Genomic DNA, 17742 nt, shown 5'->3' with positions numbered 1-17742 from the left:
CATTCTTCCAAAAACAGTGCTCCTCTTGTCCATTAGCAGTGCCTGGTATTCACATAAATGGGGCTGAGCTGCAATACCAGCCCATGGACAAGTGTGGCGCTGTTTCTGCAATCTCATACAATCCCTATTTAAGTATCGATTAGAATAGAAATCTAATTGTTATTTTACCTTAAAAGCAATAACGAAATAAAACAACAGCTGAAAATATCATGAAATCCTCAGATCGAATTGGTTAAATGGCAAAAGGATTTGGTGACACTAATAAAACACTTAGGCAAATGAAGATGGAAATGAATAGCTCTCAAGAGGAGGAATCATCCAGCCTTATTTACATGATTCGGCTACAACGAGACCGTCACATCATGGATGAACTGGTGCCATTCACGGAGAGATCAGCTGCTTCACTATGACGTACTCTGTAACTGGGTACAGACGAGGGTGATAAAAGATGGCTGCTGGTCATTTTAGGTTTCTGACATTTTAATATCTTCTTCATCAGGGGCGAACGCAGACAGCAGAGGGCCCCTGTGCAAGAACAGGATATGGACCCCTTGCTCTCTAATATCACCTCATAGATCACCCCCCCCTATGTTTCTCAGCTACCTACTAAGGTGGCAATGAGCCCCTGTACCTATGGGGCCCTGTGCCATCTGTTTCTGTAACTTCCATTGGCTTCATTGGAGAGAGATGAGCAAAGGCATGCCCACCTCTCTATTGAGACGCAGCCTTGACCCACTGTTAGGTGGGGGTCCCAGAGATGAGAGCACCACCTATCAGACATAAAGGCATAAGCGGAAACATATAAACACATGGTGCAAAGGAAAAGTGAAGCAGTTGCCCATAACAACCAATAAGAATCAACCGTTCATTTTTCAGAGGCCCTTTGGAAAATGAATGGTGACATCTGATTGGTTGCTTTGGGCAACTACTCCACTTTTCCTTTGCACACGTTTTGATCAATCTCCCCCCATAAAGATGGAAAACGCCTTAAAATAAATGCAGTAATAATGTGAAGACTGCTTTGTGTTCACTAAAATTCCCTTTGTCTAATATATTCTGTGCAGCGTGATAAATATAGACATTATAATACGCTGCAAACCATTTCCAGCCCATATATCGAATTAGGAAATTTTCACATATGACATAAAAACAACAACACAAACAAAGAGAAAATCGTGAGCTGTAATAAACCTATTTTCTAATGGTTCCTATATGTAAATCAAATGACCCCACATGCCTTGAATAGGTTTTTCAATAAGACCCGTAGGACCCCCATCAATAACATACAGTATAGATATCAGAGAGTGTATAGACTGAACCCTCTGGACTGGAGCATGCCCCCCTTGTTCTATTGATCATGTAATCTCATATAAATAGAATATGGCGTATCTAATTGTATACCGTCTCATAGAGCCGCAGATCCCCCGGGGTTCCCATATGACTATTTATTAGGGAAGCTGCGCTTCAATGTGGCCTGAATATCACAGCGATATTTATCATCCTGACAGAGACCTTAGAGTTTGGTTATTTCGTTATTTTTACCACCTCGGCCTAGAATGAAGTTCATTTATCATCTTTACTGGTAAGTGGAACGCAATTATGTCATGTCTATTATAAATGGTTAAAGGTGAGAACAATGCCGCGAACTGCTGAAATCCTGAGACAACATTCTCAAGAACTTCCAAAGGATCTTTATAGACTATTTTAAGTCTCTGGGGGACACGTCCGAGAAAACACAACATACATCAATTCTTATCGCTCAGACAATATGTCCTGACTACCGTCCTGGGCATTTGGATCAAAATTACTCTGAACGGAAATCTATAAATGACTAGTACGTCAGCACAGTTTGTCTGCGGCGTTAATCCATTTCTTTTACAAAAACAAAAAAAATTTTGCTGAATGTTAGGTCTAGTGCAGGACCTGAGGGGGCGGGGCATGGCACCGATATTCTCGCTTTGAATCTCTGTATCATGCTCCACCCCCTTGGCACTAGGCATGAGACCGTATTTACATTTTGCTGAGAGAGCTCCTTTAAGTACATTTTAGTGCTTTAATGCAAAGTGATCAACTGTATTTCACAACCCCTCCTAATAATTCTTCACACATAAAATATTTTTCATTTAAAGTAAATGAATTAAAGTTAAAAAGTCATAAATGCACCTAGGATGCAATAATAATAATAATGCATATATAATAAATGGAATAAAACTGGGTTTAACGGAACAAGAGAAGGACCTGGGTATTCTGGCTAGAAATAAGTTAAGCAGCAGTGCTCAATGTCAAGCAGCACCTGCAAAAGCAAATAGGATTTTAGGGTGCATAAAAGGAGAGATAAAACCTGTGATTCAAGTGTAATATTAACCCTGCATAAATCCCTTGTAAGGCCACATCTTGAATATTGATTTCAGATTTGGGCTCCACATTGTAAAAAGGACATAGGAAAACTGGAGAGGGTTCAAAGGCGGACGACTAGATTATTAAATGGGATAAAAAGTGTCACAATGAAAGGCTAGCGAAATTGGGCTTGGAAAAAAGACACCTTTGAGGTTTATTAACCTATATTAATATGTGTCGTCAATACAAAGAACTAGCACATGATCTGTTCTTTCCAAGGACTTCACTAAGGACCAGGGGACATTCATTGCGTGTGGAAGAAAGACATTTCAAACATCAATATAGGAAAGGGTTCTTTACAGTTGGAGTAGTCAAACTATAGAATGCCCTACCCCAGATATTATGTCAGCATTTAAAAAAAAAAAAAAAAAGAGCTAGATATTTATTTACTGACGAATAGTATTTAGGGTTATAACTAATCAAGCAATGAATGACGAGTAATTGATTGAGAAATGTTAGACTTGATGGACCTGTGTCTTTTTTCAACCTTTGTAACTATGTATACAGTATATACTATGTATATAAAGCGTATGTCCAGGTATTTGTTCGAAATGTCTCGTAGTGATGTGCCTCAAGTTAAAATAACCATATAAGCTTTTTTTTCTTTGACTCTTATTGAAATGAATGAAAATCCTGGAGCTGAGGAGATTGCATTGCTAACTCCCAATGTGCATGTGGGCTGTCATGTGGACACGTGCACCTCAGTGTATGAGTGTTTTCCCCTTAACTAATATTAAACCACTGATATATAGCTTTCACCTAGTTACTTGGGAAGGAAGCTACAAATAGGGTGCAGGAGCAGCAAAAAAACATAAAAAAGTAGCATGTATACTTTCCCTCCTCATTCCTGGCTCTTGTGCAGTTCCGGGCACTGCTGCGCTGGGACATGATGCCATCCAGCGTCAGCATGTAGTGTCCAGCGGCGCACACAGTATCCAATACAACGTCTGGGGTCAGTGAAAAAAAATTTTGGGTTATATCTGGGATCTGAATTAAGTTTGGGGTGAAGACTGGCGTCTGAATATATTTAAGGGGTCTGGTCTGAGGTTTGATATTAATATAGGGGGTCTGAATATATTTAGAGGGTCTGGTACGGGATCTGAAATTCATTTAGGGGTCTGTTATTAATATAGGGGTCCGGTCTGGGGAGTCTGAATATATTTAGTGGGTCTGGACTGGGGTCTGAAAATAATTTAGAGGTCTAGTCTGGGCTCTGATATTAATATAGGAGGTCTGAATGTAGTTAGGGGGTTTGGTCTGGGGTCAGATATTAATATAGGTATGTGATAAAAATATAAGGGGTCAGAATATATTTAGCAATGCGCTTCTATATATAGACTATGCCCATCAAAAAGGCCACTCCCTTTTTTGCCACGACCCGCTGCTCGAGTATCACCCTGGGAAGGGCACTCCTAGGTTCACATCTGGACAGATCACTGACGTCATTGCTGCCCATGTGCTCCAGTGCCCAAGTATTTACTGGCTTCCCCTGCATCCGTGTGCTGAGTGCTGTGATGACGTCAGTGCTCTGTAGCTATAGCCAATAGCTGCAGAGCTGACTGAAGGGGGTGTGGTTTAGACAACCGCTGCTGCAACCTCAGTACTGTGCAGCAGCAGTTGTTTCCCATGCCTTTTACTGGAATAACACACCTGGAAAATTGGCATTTGAGGGGCATTTAGGTGGTAGAAGGAGGGCAAAGTTTTGTTAAATAATCCATGTGGGTCTATTTTAGAAAAAATAAGTTTTAGACCGGACTCTCCCTTTAAACACCAATGGCACAATATCATTGGCGGTAGAATCTATGTAGAATATATAGAATGGGGTAACTATTTCATGTAGTCACTTCTGATATGTAGGTATGTTTTATGTATTTATGGCAGAAGACTTTTCCCTAACTGCAACCGCCAAGACTGGTGACAGTACAGAAGACCCCTGGAGACCCTGACCCTGAGCCATAGGAAACTTGTCTAGCCTGTAATCACAACGGACTGGTAGTGACAGTTTCTATTTATTGACCACATAGAACTTATTTCCTATGACGTTTCTTGCCTTGGTTCTTCAGGAAAGTTGTAGATCTAATTAAGGATATGGTTGAGGGAAATGCTTCAATTTAAAATACCAAAGTGATATTCCAAATATTATCTTGTGTCTAATGAAAAGTCCATTAAATATAATTATGCAGTTATAGCCGGAATCATCCCATCATTTATACTTCGTCTCCGACCCTTAATGTGACCTTGGCCAAATTCCTCATTATCACCAATGTATGTGGAGGGTAACAAGAAACAGGAATGGGGGGGGGGGGGGTTCTTATGTGACTTGCATATTGGTTGAAATAGTTCGTTGCATGTTAATAACTATATAAAATACAGCAGCTGTAACCATAGAAACCGGCAACTAGAAGAGACCTTGCTGAAGTGTAGCAAAAAAACATAAGAACTGAAATATAAAGAATGGGATTGAAAACAAGAAGGGTTTGATGGGGGTTTGGAAAACATAGCATAATGGAAAGATCTATCTATCTATCTATCTATCTATCTATCTATCTCATATCTATCTATCTATCTCATATCTATCTATCTATCTCATATCTATCTATCTCTCTCATATCTATCTATCTCTCTCATATCTATCTATCTATCTATCTATCTATCTATCTATCTATCTATCTATCTATCTATCTATCTATCTATCTATCTATCTATCTATCTATCTATCTATCTATCTATCTATCTATCTATCTCATATCTATCTATCTCATATCTATCTATCTATCTATCTATCTATCTATCTATCTATCTATCTATCTATCTATCTATCTATCTATCTATCTATCTATCTACCTATCTCATATCTATCTATCTATCTATCTATCTCATATCTATCTATCTATCTCATATCTATCTATCTATCTATCTATCTATCTATCTATCTCATATCTATCTATCTATCTCATATCTATCTATCTATCTCATATCTATCTATCTCTCTCATATCTATCTATCTCTCTCATATCTATCTATCTATCTATCTATCTATCTATCTATCTATCTATCTATCTATCTATCTATCTATCTATCTATCTATCTATCTATCTATCTATCTATCTATCTATCTATCTATCTATCTCATATCTATCTATCTCATATCTATCTATCTATCTATCTATCTATCTATCTATCTATCTATCTATCTATCTATCTATCTATCTATCTATCTATCTATCTATCTACCTATCTCATATCTATCTATCTATCTATCTATCTATCTCATATCTATCTATCTATCTCATATCTATCTATCTATCTATCTATCTATCTCATATCTATCTATCTATCTATCTCATATCTATCTATCTATCTATCTATCTCATATCTATCTATCTATCTATCTATCTCATATCTATCTATCTCTCTCATATCTATCTATCTGTCTGTCTGTCTATCTATCTATCTATCTATCATTAATATCAATCTACATTACTATCTATCTATCTGTACTTTATGCTATAAATTCTATTTTTAACAATATTCAAACATATCATTTCTATCTTAACTTAAATATAACGTGTAAATATAAATTCTCTATTCTCTCTATTCTATATAGAATTTTTTTAGCTACTGATTGACTCTGCAGCAGAATATCATAATACAATCCTCTGTTACTGCAGAACCTCATAATATACACCTCATCTGCTGCAGAACCTCATAACACACACCTCAGATACTGCTGAACATCTTAATACACACTTTTTAAAAAGGGTGAGGGGTTTCATAACTGGAATCTCCTCACTTACAATCTATAATCTCTTATTGAAGGGTAAGTAATAATATGCCTGTTACTAGGGCTGGGCAATTAATAAAAAAAAAAAAAAAACCTAAATTCAGCGCATTTAAGTGACGTCATCTTGCGCATTTCATTTTTTCAATTTCTTTTCTCCAGTTTAAACTGTATCTACATCTTCAGGACACAGATACAGTTGAATGCGCCGAGCCGCACTGACCGGAGGAGCGGAGGGATCTCCTCCACTCATCGTTGGAATGGGGTTAGGTCAGTATGTATAATATTATTTTTATCAGGCACTATTTGGGCTGTGTGGTGAACAGTTATGGGGGCATTATATTGTGTGGTGAACAGTTATGAGGGCATTATATTGTGTGGAGGGAAGTTATGGGGGCATTATACTGTGTGGTTGCAGCTATGGGGCATTATACAGTGTGGGAGCAGCTATGGGGGCATTATACAGTGTGGGAGCAGCTATGGGGGCATTATACTGTGTGGGAGCAGCTATGGGGGCATTATACTGTGTGGGGAGAGATGTAAGGGCATTACACTGTGTGGGGGCAGCTATGGGGTCATTATAATGTGTAGGGAGAGCTGTAAGGGGATTATACCGTGTGGTGGCAGTTATAGGAGCATTATACTGTGTAGAGGCAGCTATGGGGGCATTATAGTGTGTGGTCGGCAGTTATAGGAGCATTATACTGTGTGTGGGGGCAGCTGTGGGGGCATTATAGTGTGTGGACGGCAGTTATGGGGGGCATTATACTTTGTGAAGGGCAGTTATGGGGGCATTATACTGTGTGGCGGCAGCTATGGGGTGCATTATACTGTGTGTGGGATCTGCTTTGGGGCCATTATATTGTGTGGATGGCAGTTATGGGGGGCATTATACTGTGTGGACGGCAGTCATGGGGGTCATTATACTTTGTGAAGGGCAGCTATGGGGGCATTATACTGTGTGGCGGCAGCTATGGGGGCATTATACTGTGTGAAGGCCAGTTATGGGAGCATTATACTGTGTAGGGGCAGCTATGGGGGGGTGTTATATTGTGTGGAGAGTAGCTATGGGGCATTATACTGTGTGGGGAGCACTATGGGGGCATTATACTGTGTGAAGGTCAGTTATAGGGGCGTTATACTGTGTGGGGGCAGCTATGGGGGGTTTTATACTGTGTGGAGAGTAGCTATGGGGCATTATACTGTGTGGGGGCAGTGTCAGGGGGTATATTATATACAGTAGTATACAGCAGGCTCAGGGGATAAATATTAATTCAACGTCGTAGAACGCAAATAGGGGGCGTGACATGCAAACAGGGGTGTGGCCTAAATAATCGTTCATTAATCGTAATCAAGGTTACATGTTCAATTAATCGAGATTTTGATTTAGGTCATATTCGCCCAGCCCTACTTGTTACTGTACATTATGAAGAATACCTAAAGTCATTTTGGAGTTCCATGACCCAATGTACTCAGCATGGTCACAGATGGCGATTTCTAATATACTTCTAATTTACAGCACATTATCCCGTATACAGTAATGTCAGTGGGTAGGTGGGCTGACTGAGAAGAATTTCCATGATGATCATTAAGTAAACTTCGTAGTTCCCGAGTCCAGTAAGTTATAGCTGTGTTATCATCAGGGAAATAACTGAAAGCATTCACACGTTGTCAGCTGCCGGAAATTTAGGAAACAATTTCCATGGCGTTCATCAGCAAAATCCCATTTATGTCAATGGAACAGTGTCGTATCGGTGACCCGCGTACAAAGCGCTGACTATGGCTTTTGTTTGAGATGGGGGTTTAATAAATGCCATAATTTACTGCAGCCTTCTACCAGATCAAAATATTTAACAAGAGGAGTTTTTGTTTCGTCATTACGTAAAAGACAAATGTTTCTTTACACTTTGAACTTGTATTTCAACAATAAGCGATGCTCAACTAGAGAAACGCTGCAGAAAGAGCCAGTAAGTATGACTATAGGTCGCTTTATTCTGTGTTCACCTATGGTCAGGGGGAAGCAAACGGGCAATTGACCCAGGGCCTCCAACACCCTCTATTACAAATGAAACATAGTATTACATGGCCAGCTAAGTCCACCCGAGCAGGAGCCACTGTTTGTTAGAGGGGATCCCCTCTATGACGTCCATATGTCCTAAAAGGGCACATGGACAGGAGTCATCTTCCTGAGATGACCCCTTTAATCTCCGACCAAAGCCCCATTTTATTACCTGAAATTATTAATTAAAGGCTATGTACACCTTTAAACGGCATTTTAAAAATAAAAAAATAGTCAGTCAGAGTGATTAGTGCAACTTTCTAAATGATTTTTTAAATTAAAAATTAGTTTTACTTTTTGAGATACAGCTGCTCTGTATTCTCTATACACAGCAGCTGTATCTTTCGCTAAATCCTGTTCCCGTCAGTACCGCGGGACTGGCGGGTTCAGTAATAGCGGGTCCTGCGTGTGTCTGACACGCAGGATCCGCCTGTAATCTAAATTCATAACTTAGATGTGATAGATTACAGGCGGATTCTGTGAACTAGCTGACACTGAACCCCGTCAGGTCGGCGGGACTGACGGATTCAGGTCATAGCGAACGATGCACCTACTCTATATAGAGAACACAGAGCAGCTGTATCTCAAAAAGTAAAACGATTTTTTAATAAAAACTATTTCGAAAGTTGCACTAATCACACTGACTGACCCTTTTTTATATATTAAAAAAAAATTGCCTTTCAAAAGTGTACATAGCCTTTAAGATATCAGCGCCGTGAGACTGGTAATGAAGGGGTTAAATAAAGAGAAAACGTTTTTCTAGAACTAGCAGAAGCCGACTGCGTGATATTCATTTATTAAATGTTAATGTCAAACTCTCCGCCATATCTTAAATTATAGAAGGTCCATATTCTCTAGAGAATAGGAGAAGAGCGCAGGAAAGCATCTACTACACCACTCACTGACGACTGCTGCGACTCCACCACACGGTCAAAAAGAAGTTCTCTATCCATCCATCTCCTTTTTTTCTTGCTCTGCCAGTGTAAATGTAGTTTTCGCATTCCACTCACAAACTAGAAAGCTCCAAATATACATATTTTTAGTGCCTCCCAGATAAAATTGTGCCAATAATGATGGTAAGAATGGTCATTATGCTCCATCTATACTACATGACAGATTTACCATTCGTTGTGGAGATAATATTTCAAGAGTAACAACCAATATGGCTGCCCTTCTTGTTGCTATTTGGAAAAATAGCCTCCACAACTGAACAGAAATATACAAATTCCTCTCACCAAACTTTGGCTGCTGCTCTAATTTCGGAATTACTAATATATGTCCAATTTTAAATTGTGGGTGTAAATCCACTTTAAGTCAGCCCTGTAAGATGTCAACCCATGCTTAAAGGGATTGTTCACATTGGATAATCCCTTTTTGCTAGAATGGTTCCCCAGTATTGATCAAAGGTTGTCCCACTGCTGTGACTCCCAGTGATCAGCGGTAATCTGTGAAGGAACCTGGCAGCAAGTGTTTAAATCCCCAGTAGCGTCCCTGCAGGTGAAATTTAGTATTACACAGTTTCCATTGAAATCAATGGACTAACATAATGCATGGATGTGAAGGGTCCTTCAGAGAGATGCTCTTTGTAGCTGCTTTTAACTATAGGGTATTTGAGATTTAAGTGCAGCCCAATATTTTATAGTTTGATAATTCATACTAAGACTATTGACCACAGTGTCACATAACAAAACATGATCCCATTTATTACTATACTACAGCCTTTTCTGTTCTGATTCTTGACACGGTTGACGCACATGACAGCGTCCGTCTTCAAAGTCTTATAGCACTATTTCCTCTCTATCAACTCTTTAGGGATGGATTTGATGAAGGACGTGCCTTGATTTGACCCTAGGTTGGGCTCAGGGGACTTCAGACCAAAAATTTTGGGAGATTTCTATAATATAATAATTTCTCTGATTTATTTAATTACATTTTGAGAAAGTAAGGATTAATTGCCAAACTTTATGTGACATATCTCTTCTCTGATACATACCACAAGTCTAGATATTCAGTGAACGGCATGATGTAGGATAAAAAGTCACTCCAAAAACATTGACTTTCTATGAAATTCCCCCTAGTGTGTGTCTGAGATAAGGAAATTAGATTGAGAGCCCCAATGGGGACAGGGACTAATGTCTGTACAGCGCTGTGGAATATGTTGGTGCTATATAAGCAACAGAAATGAATAAATAATGTGCAGGCAGATATGCTGTATACTGCAGCCTTGATACAAAAAAGTAATTTCATATAAAAGATGTTAGGTAGTGGTGGCCCACCTGCGGCCCGCCAGCTGTTGTGTAGCTGGAGAGCTGAAGGTTGGAGACCACTGTCTTAAGAAATATATTATATACTTCTTTAATATACTATATACTCTTTATTGTCACAAGGGGAATTAAACTAGACCATACAGCCAAGTAGAACTTTTTTCTTGCATTACAACACGCTCTTGTAATGTTAACATAAATCAACGTACAAATACTGTAGATTGTTTAAAGGGCATTTCCCCCTTTTGCAACCCATTTTTTTTACATTGCTCTAATGCATTTAAAAAATCATGAAAATAATCTTGATAAAAACTTTACCATTCTACCATTTTCTGAATAAAGATCATAGGCAGACCTTTGAGTCACCATGGTTACAGACTACAAACAAACTCTGAGTGTAGTCTGATCCTTTAGTCATGTATTATTCCCTTTCTATTGATTCCATTTTCAACTAATCTTAAACTTATCTGTTTTGTGGGTTCAAAAATAACCAGAGCTACATCTACATTTGTAAGTTTCCTCCTTGCATACCTGGGATCCCCCCCTTATCACCCCGAAACATACCAGTAGGTCAGCTGTCTTCCTGTAAGATAGACAGTAGGGATAAAAACATGATACCCTGTCCGTGGTGCTGAAATAAGAAAAATAGGCACAAACCCGATTTCTTCAGTATAACTTGCTCTCACATGGGATCTACTTATTTATTTTACTGATTGACTGAAATATCATGGAATAAAAGTCTATAGAGAAAAACTACAGATAGCAAAATGAAAAGTAAGTATTTGTCTCTGGATATTCTGTTCATCTCCCACCTCACTTCTATCACCTTCAATCTGTTGCTTCCCCCTGAGACGGGGCCGGTATTTCATCTCAGCTGTCTGGCCATCTGCACTTTTCTTCTGGGTGTTTATTCATTCGCAGAATGTAATCGGTGACTTCGCTGCTTGCCAGTAGATTTGGATACAAGAAAAACACAAAAACTAAATCATGGGGGGGACAGCGACAGAGACTAAGGCAGATTCCTGCGATTTTATCGTTAATGATAGGAGGTGGTTGGTTTTCAAGTACTAACAAAATGATGTGCATGTACAGAAGTCTATGTAAGACAACCTCAAGGTTGCCAGGCAAAGTATAGGAGTGTAAGGCCCTGCTCACACTGAGTTTTTTTGCAGGCAGAAAAAAATCTGTCTCAGAATTTTCTTCAGTAATTGTGAGGCAGATTTTAAACTGCCCGCGCTTTTCGTTGCGTTTTTCCCCCGTGGCCATTGAAGCTAATGCAAGGACCGTGGGCAAAAAACACAGTGAAAAATGCTCGGAAACAAGCGCTGAAAGTATTTTTTTGTCTTCCATTAATTTCAATGGGAGGTCAGAGCTGGAAACTGTGTCAAGAAAGGGTATGCAGTTTTTTTTTTTTTCGGCAAGCAGCCAAAACCTGCCCCGGGAAAGAAAAATAATCCTCTGCCTCCCATTGAAATGAATGGGGTGCGTTTTTGGCGCTAATTCCGACCTGGTTTCCGCATCAAAATCAGCGCAAAAAAAACTCTGTGTGAACAGTGCCTTAGTATATGTCGCTTTCAGGATGCGCTCAACTCCGCATTGAAGCTGCAAACCTCCCTCTGGATCTGCATTGAACTGGGTTTCCTTGGGATCTCTGAAGGAAATGATTGGGCCACCGTTCATCCATACAGAACCTGTACACGTTCACATTTAATTGCATTTTAATCTTTGTTGTCATCATTGCGCACACAGGACAGATTACAATAAGATCTAATAGGTTATTTGGGAATAAAAAAATTGAAAAATAGACCCTAGTGGTAAGTGATTTGGTCCAAATATGGTTGTCTTCTGCTGGACCTTTGAGTCCATCATTGTGTCAAAGCCTGAGCCCCCGGAAGGAAACTCTGGTGGACCAGGCTGATTCTGGATCCTCCCTTGAAGATCTCCTATGACATCCTGGCTCCCTGTGGTGCTCAGTTGCTCCACAGGTACGACTATTAGACATGGCCAAAAACACTATAGCTAGTGTACTTACACTTCTATGTTCTTAAAGGGAAACTTTGGCCAAAACTTTCCCATGTGTACCATTATGCTATTCCATGTGTCAGTCTCTCGTCTGTTATTTATCTCTATATATCAGACTGGGATGGTTGCTTAGCAGCAGTGTGACTCGGTGACACGCTTTCTCTACTGGAGTCTATGGAGATCTATTTGTCACCCATAACAGGCTTCAGCAGTTCCTGTACCACATTAGTATTACACAGGGGGGGGACAGAAACTTCTATCATCAGCCACCACTGATACTTAGACAGGTTCCTGTCACATAGGTGTAGAAGAATATAGTGCAGCCGCCCTTCTCAGCTTGTTTAAGAGAACAGAGAGAGAATGATAATCAGCGTGCAGAAATGGTATGTTGTTTAGCTGGTCATGTGATGCTGTGCTGAAGCATCATGGGATTGATAGCAAAGCAGAGAGGAAGAGAAAGCTGGGGAAATATAAGAATCAAGATGGAGGCTTTTTTAAAGCACAGATAAGGCAGCAGTTCAAAAAGTAAGAACAATATACATAGAAGAAGTGTATAGTGTGGTATACAGTCAGGTGGGGGTGCAGACATGTAAAGTCTTTGGTTTCTACCTTACTAATTGCTCATGTCTTTGGCCTTAGTTTTCTTTTGAATTCTTCTGCCGCCTTCCAGTTTTGGCCATTCTGTGAATTCCCTTCTAAATTGAACCTCATTCATCCATTATTTATTTCTCTGCTATTCTGTTGCTTCTGTATTTCATTGGCTCCACTACCCGCCACTGACCCCAGACGGTCTTTTACCATTTTTCTCTTCTTTTTTCCAGATGACAGCTAGGACAACATTTCAAGACCTACAGACTCTCTGCAGTGAAGCAGGTAGTTGCTTCATGTATAAACGTCACATAATAAAACTATTTGGACTGGTTTGGCTCCGGGTGCTGAGACTCCTGCCATTCACTATACTGTTGGTATACAAGTGTTCTGCAATGTGCTGCACCCCTTCAGCTCCCATTAGTATTTGATAGCTCTCCTCAGAGAGTGGTGTCTGGAAACTGCATACACGGCTCTCCGAACAGGCACTAGACCCCAACAATCAAAACCTACTGATATGATATGAAATTAAAGACACCCTATAATCCTCTTGCCCTGCTTTAGCCAGCACCATTCTCTTGTTGCATTAGAGATTTGTGCTTGCCGAGGCAAGGTATGGGGAATAGAGACTCATTGTAATGTTATAAAGAATCTCATATCTATCTATCTAATATTATCCCATATCTATCTATCTATCTATCTATCTATCTATCTATCTATCTATCTATCTATCTATCTATCTATCTATCTATCTATCTATCTATCTATCTATCTATCTATCTATCTATCTATCTATCTATCTATCCTAGCTATTGTGTTTTCCTTCTTTTGACACAATCCTGTTAGAGATTCCTTAATAAATGCCAATCTGAACACTGTCAATCATCAGTAACTAAGAGATGGAGGTAAGGTGCCTGAAGCTTTTACATACGTATACTGAATCTGTGTCAGCACTTCAACAAAACTCCTCAGGTGATGAAGTTATTCTCTACAAGACAGGATTCTTCATAGTGCGGAGTAATCACTCCTGCCACTGGCATGTCAACATTCAGGATGAAACATGGCATTATGCTGTGTCACCCCTGCGTGCTGTCAAGTCACATAACACAAGATATAGGAAGCTGGCAGAATGTTTTTCTTGCTCATCACTCTCTGATCCCCTATCTTCTTCATGTATGAGGAAGACTATAGAACTGTATAGGTTGTCAAAGTGAACCAACACAACCAAACTAAAGAAATAGTCAGTACATGTGGAAATGAGCCAAAAAAATCTGTATTATATACAACAGTCTTACAGCTTGTGGTTACAAGGGAAATTTTTTGATTTTATTTCAAAGAAACAGCGCCTCCCTTGTCTGTGGCTCATGTCTGGTATTGCAATATTAACTTGAATGATGTTGAATTGCAGTACCAGACACAGCCTATCGACAAGAGTGGCACTGTTTTTTGAAAAAGAAAACAGACCTTTTTTTTCTCAGACACCGCTTTAAGTTCATAACAACAATCTTGATAGACATCAAAGATGTAGATTGTGGATGGAGGACCTCAAAGCATAATAAATATTAGCTCACCAGCCTAGCGGACTTCCGGGGGGGGGGGGGCTCCATTTCCAAGGACTCTATCTAACGGAGGCAGGGAAGGAGTATGGTATTCCAAAATGGCTTGCCATGAATGTCTATATCTCAGAAACTCCCCACAGAACTGGATTAGGGATACCAGTCAATTCAGGGACGTTTCATTCATGTATGATTAGGCACCATAGAAATCTTTTCTCTATTCCGATCCAGTGTTGTGTTTGAGATTACGAGTTATGAGAAAGAATAAAAATTGTTCTCCACTTTGGATAATCCCTTTTTTTTGGGGGAAAGGTTTCCTTACAATAAGCTGATTAAAGGCTGTCCCTCTAGCAATTGCGCTGGAAACCCGGCAACAAGTGTTCAATTTCTCTGCAGCGCCACCAAAGGGAATATAAAGTATTACACAATTCCAATTGAAATAAATGGGCTATACATGACATGCATGGACACGCCGGGTCCTCCAGAGCGAGAGACGCTCTTTGTATCTGCTCTACACTCTGGCCAAGAGATGAGGATCCTGAACAGTGGGCCACCCTCTATTAACCCACTATAGAAAATAAAGAAAAACGGTTTTCTAAATCTGAGCAATAATATTTGTAAATTAATCCTTTAAATATTTTTATGATGCACTGCAACAATACAACACCCTATCAAATAGTCATTGATTTTACAAAAGAGATTACATTGCATGGGAGCCTTCCAGTTTGACAAGTAGCAAGTGACAGAATCGCAGCCCTCCTCTCCTGACCCCGAGAATCTAAAAAACAGAAAATAGCATCTGCTAATACCAAAATAAAAAGACAGGACACCTACATGAACCGGACAGTTAATTACAAGCAGAAGTGGACAATGAGGGGACATCATTTATCTTCTGCTTTATTATAATAATGTCTTCATCCTTTGGCCTATTGAAGTATACGCAGTAATAAGGTCACCTTTCCATTCTGGCAGATCTAATGTGACCTTTGCGATATTGTACAGCTCCGCATAAACCACTGCACTTTTCAAGTCTTTAATTAGTAATTTTCGAGAATTACAAGACATGACACAGGGATTTAAATCCCCGAGATCAGCACCGACAATGTTTTATTTTACTTCCCAGTAGACAGGGCTGCACACATTTATTAGAAGATGTATATATTTTTCCTGGAATATGACAGCCCCACATCACTAACGGATTTAAGAAAGATTTTTCCACATGGCAGATGGAAACTGATGTTGGCAGTAGGAAAGGGCATTGATAACCAAAAAGAGCAGATTGTCTTGAAGTGAATGTCCACTCTTGAGTACTATTTTTATTTTTTAAAGCTAAATAGCACCAAAATTTAGATGTAATTAATATATTAATATATCTGCATAGATACAGAGCTCAAAATCCCCTGTTTGTCAAAGATTTAAATAATACAATTCAGGCAGCCTGCAGTCACCACTAGGGGGAGCTCATGAGTTTACTGAATACTATTTACCGGTCCTTTGCCCAACAACTGACAAATTATTTTACGAACAGTTCAATGACTGACAAATCCAGATCACGTATTGGGCAGTGCACCTCAAAACTTTTTGGATCTCTAAATTTCGACAAGAGAGCCTCCATTGACATTTTTGGTTCATCAACATTTATAATTGACCACAGTTAGTATTACTCAGCTCTGTACTTGGTAATAGGCTGTAGAGTAAGTTGGAAGCAATGAAACCAATGAACAAAAAGTTAGAAAAAATATTTTACTGTCAACGTTTTTGAAATCCTTCAATTCTATAGCTCAGGGTCCATCACACAACAATTGGTATTAGCTCTTGCCAGCAACCTCAACAAATAATATATTCTTATAAGATATTGACCAAAACTTTATATATCTTAAACTATTTTAGTTTCTGCAGTTCTTTCAATTCCTAAGGTCTGGCTCGTTAACATTTATATTGGACCATAGTTACTATTATTGTACTAAATGTACTTAGTAAAGGTCATGGGCTGAACCAAGCTAAATCGAAACCTTAGGCTGGATTCACACAGCATGTTCGGTCCGTAAAGGACGGAACGTATTTCGGCCGCAAGTCCCGGACCGAAAACACTGCAGGGAGCCGGGCTCCTAGCATCATAGTTATGTACGACGCTAGGAGTCCCTGCCTCTCCGTGGAACTACTGTCCCGTACTGAAAACATGATTACAGTACGGGACAGTTGTCCTGCAGCGAGGCAGGGACTCCTAGCATCGTATATAACTATGATGCTAGGAGCCCGGCTCCCTGCAGTGTGTTCAGTCCGGGACTTGCGGCCGAAATACGTTCCGTCCTTTATGGACCGAACATGCTTGTGTGAATCCAGCCTTAATTCTACAATGCCATGAAATTAATTATCAAAAAAAAAAAAGAAAAAATCAAATGACAAAGTTTCTAAAATTAAGTTAGAATTTTTTATTTCTATATCTAAGGCACTGTTCACATCCGTAACACAGCTTCTGTTAATACCGGAAAACCTGTTGCAATACCAACAGTCCCATTGGCTTCCAATAGTGTCTATCAGAGTTCCTCCATGGTTTTCTGGCGGCAAATCTAACAGGACCACTGACAGAGCCTCCAAAGCAGATGAGATCAGAACCTACGGGTCCTTTGCACAACAACTGACACAGAGCCTAATGAGTCTCAAAACTTTTCGATCTATAATTTTTTACAAAATAACAAAATACCTAGAATGTCAGATGTTATTACAGTTTGGCTTTTCAGCGGTTATAATTGACGATAATAGATCCTAATCAAGATGTGGACCAGGGTCCAAAAACTTTTGGGATTTTTTCAAATTATATAAACCGAACTACATAATATTAATATTATTTTTTTTTAGATTCCTAGAGTGCTTAATTTTGTCTAATCATGGCTTCATTTACCACCAGTGTATGATTAGGCTGTGTTCACATCAAATTCTAGCCTTACATTGGAGGGTGTAGGAGGAGATCCTCCCGACGTATACCTCCGACAGAAGGCTGCAACGTATGCCCCTGTATAGGTATACAGTGACATATGCCGCTAAGGGCCTGTTCAGATCTGCATCCGTGCATTA

General features: G+C 39.5%; 1 protein-coding gene and 1 long non-coding RNA gene across 2 annotated transcripts in view; one reads left to right on the top strand and one right to left on the bottom strand.

Annotated features, from left to right (window-relative positions):
- AK5 (adenylate kinase 5) overlaps positions 1–17742 on the bottom strand; it is a 164973-nt gene that overhangs the window by 75679 nt on the left and 71552 nt on the right. The window lies entirely within an intron of this gene.
- Positions 1450–13420, top strand: LOC142657064 (uncharacterized). Its single transcript, XR_012849800.1, has 3 exons — positions 1450–1582; positions 6341–6448; positions 13345–13420. It is a non-coding gene; the product is annotated as an uncharacterized LOC142657064 (long non-coding RNA).

The sequence above is a fragment of the Rhinoderma darwinii genome, chromosome 7, assembly GCF_050947455.1.
Source record: "Rhinoderma darwinii isolate aRhiDar2 chromosome 7, aRhiDar2.hap1, whole genome shotgun sequence".
NCBI classification, from domain to species: Eukaryota; Metazoa; Chordata; class Amphibia; order Anura; family Rhinodermatidae; genus Rhinoderma; species Rhinoderma darwinii.
This window is presented reverse-complemented; position numbering and strand designations above follow the sequence as displayed.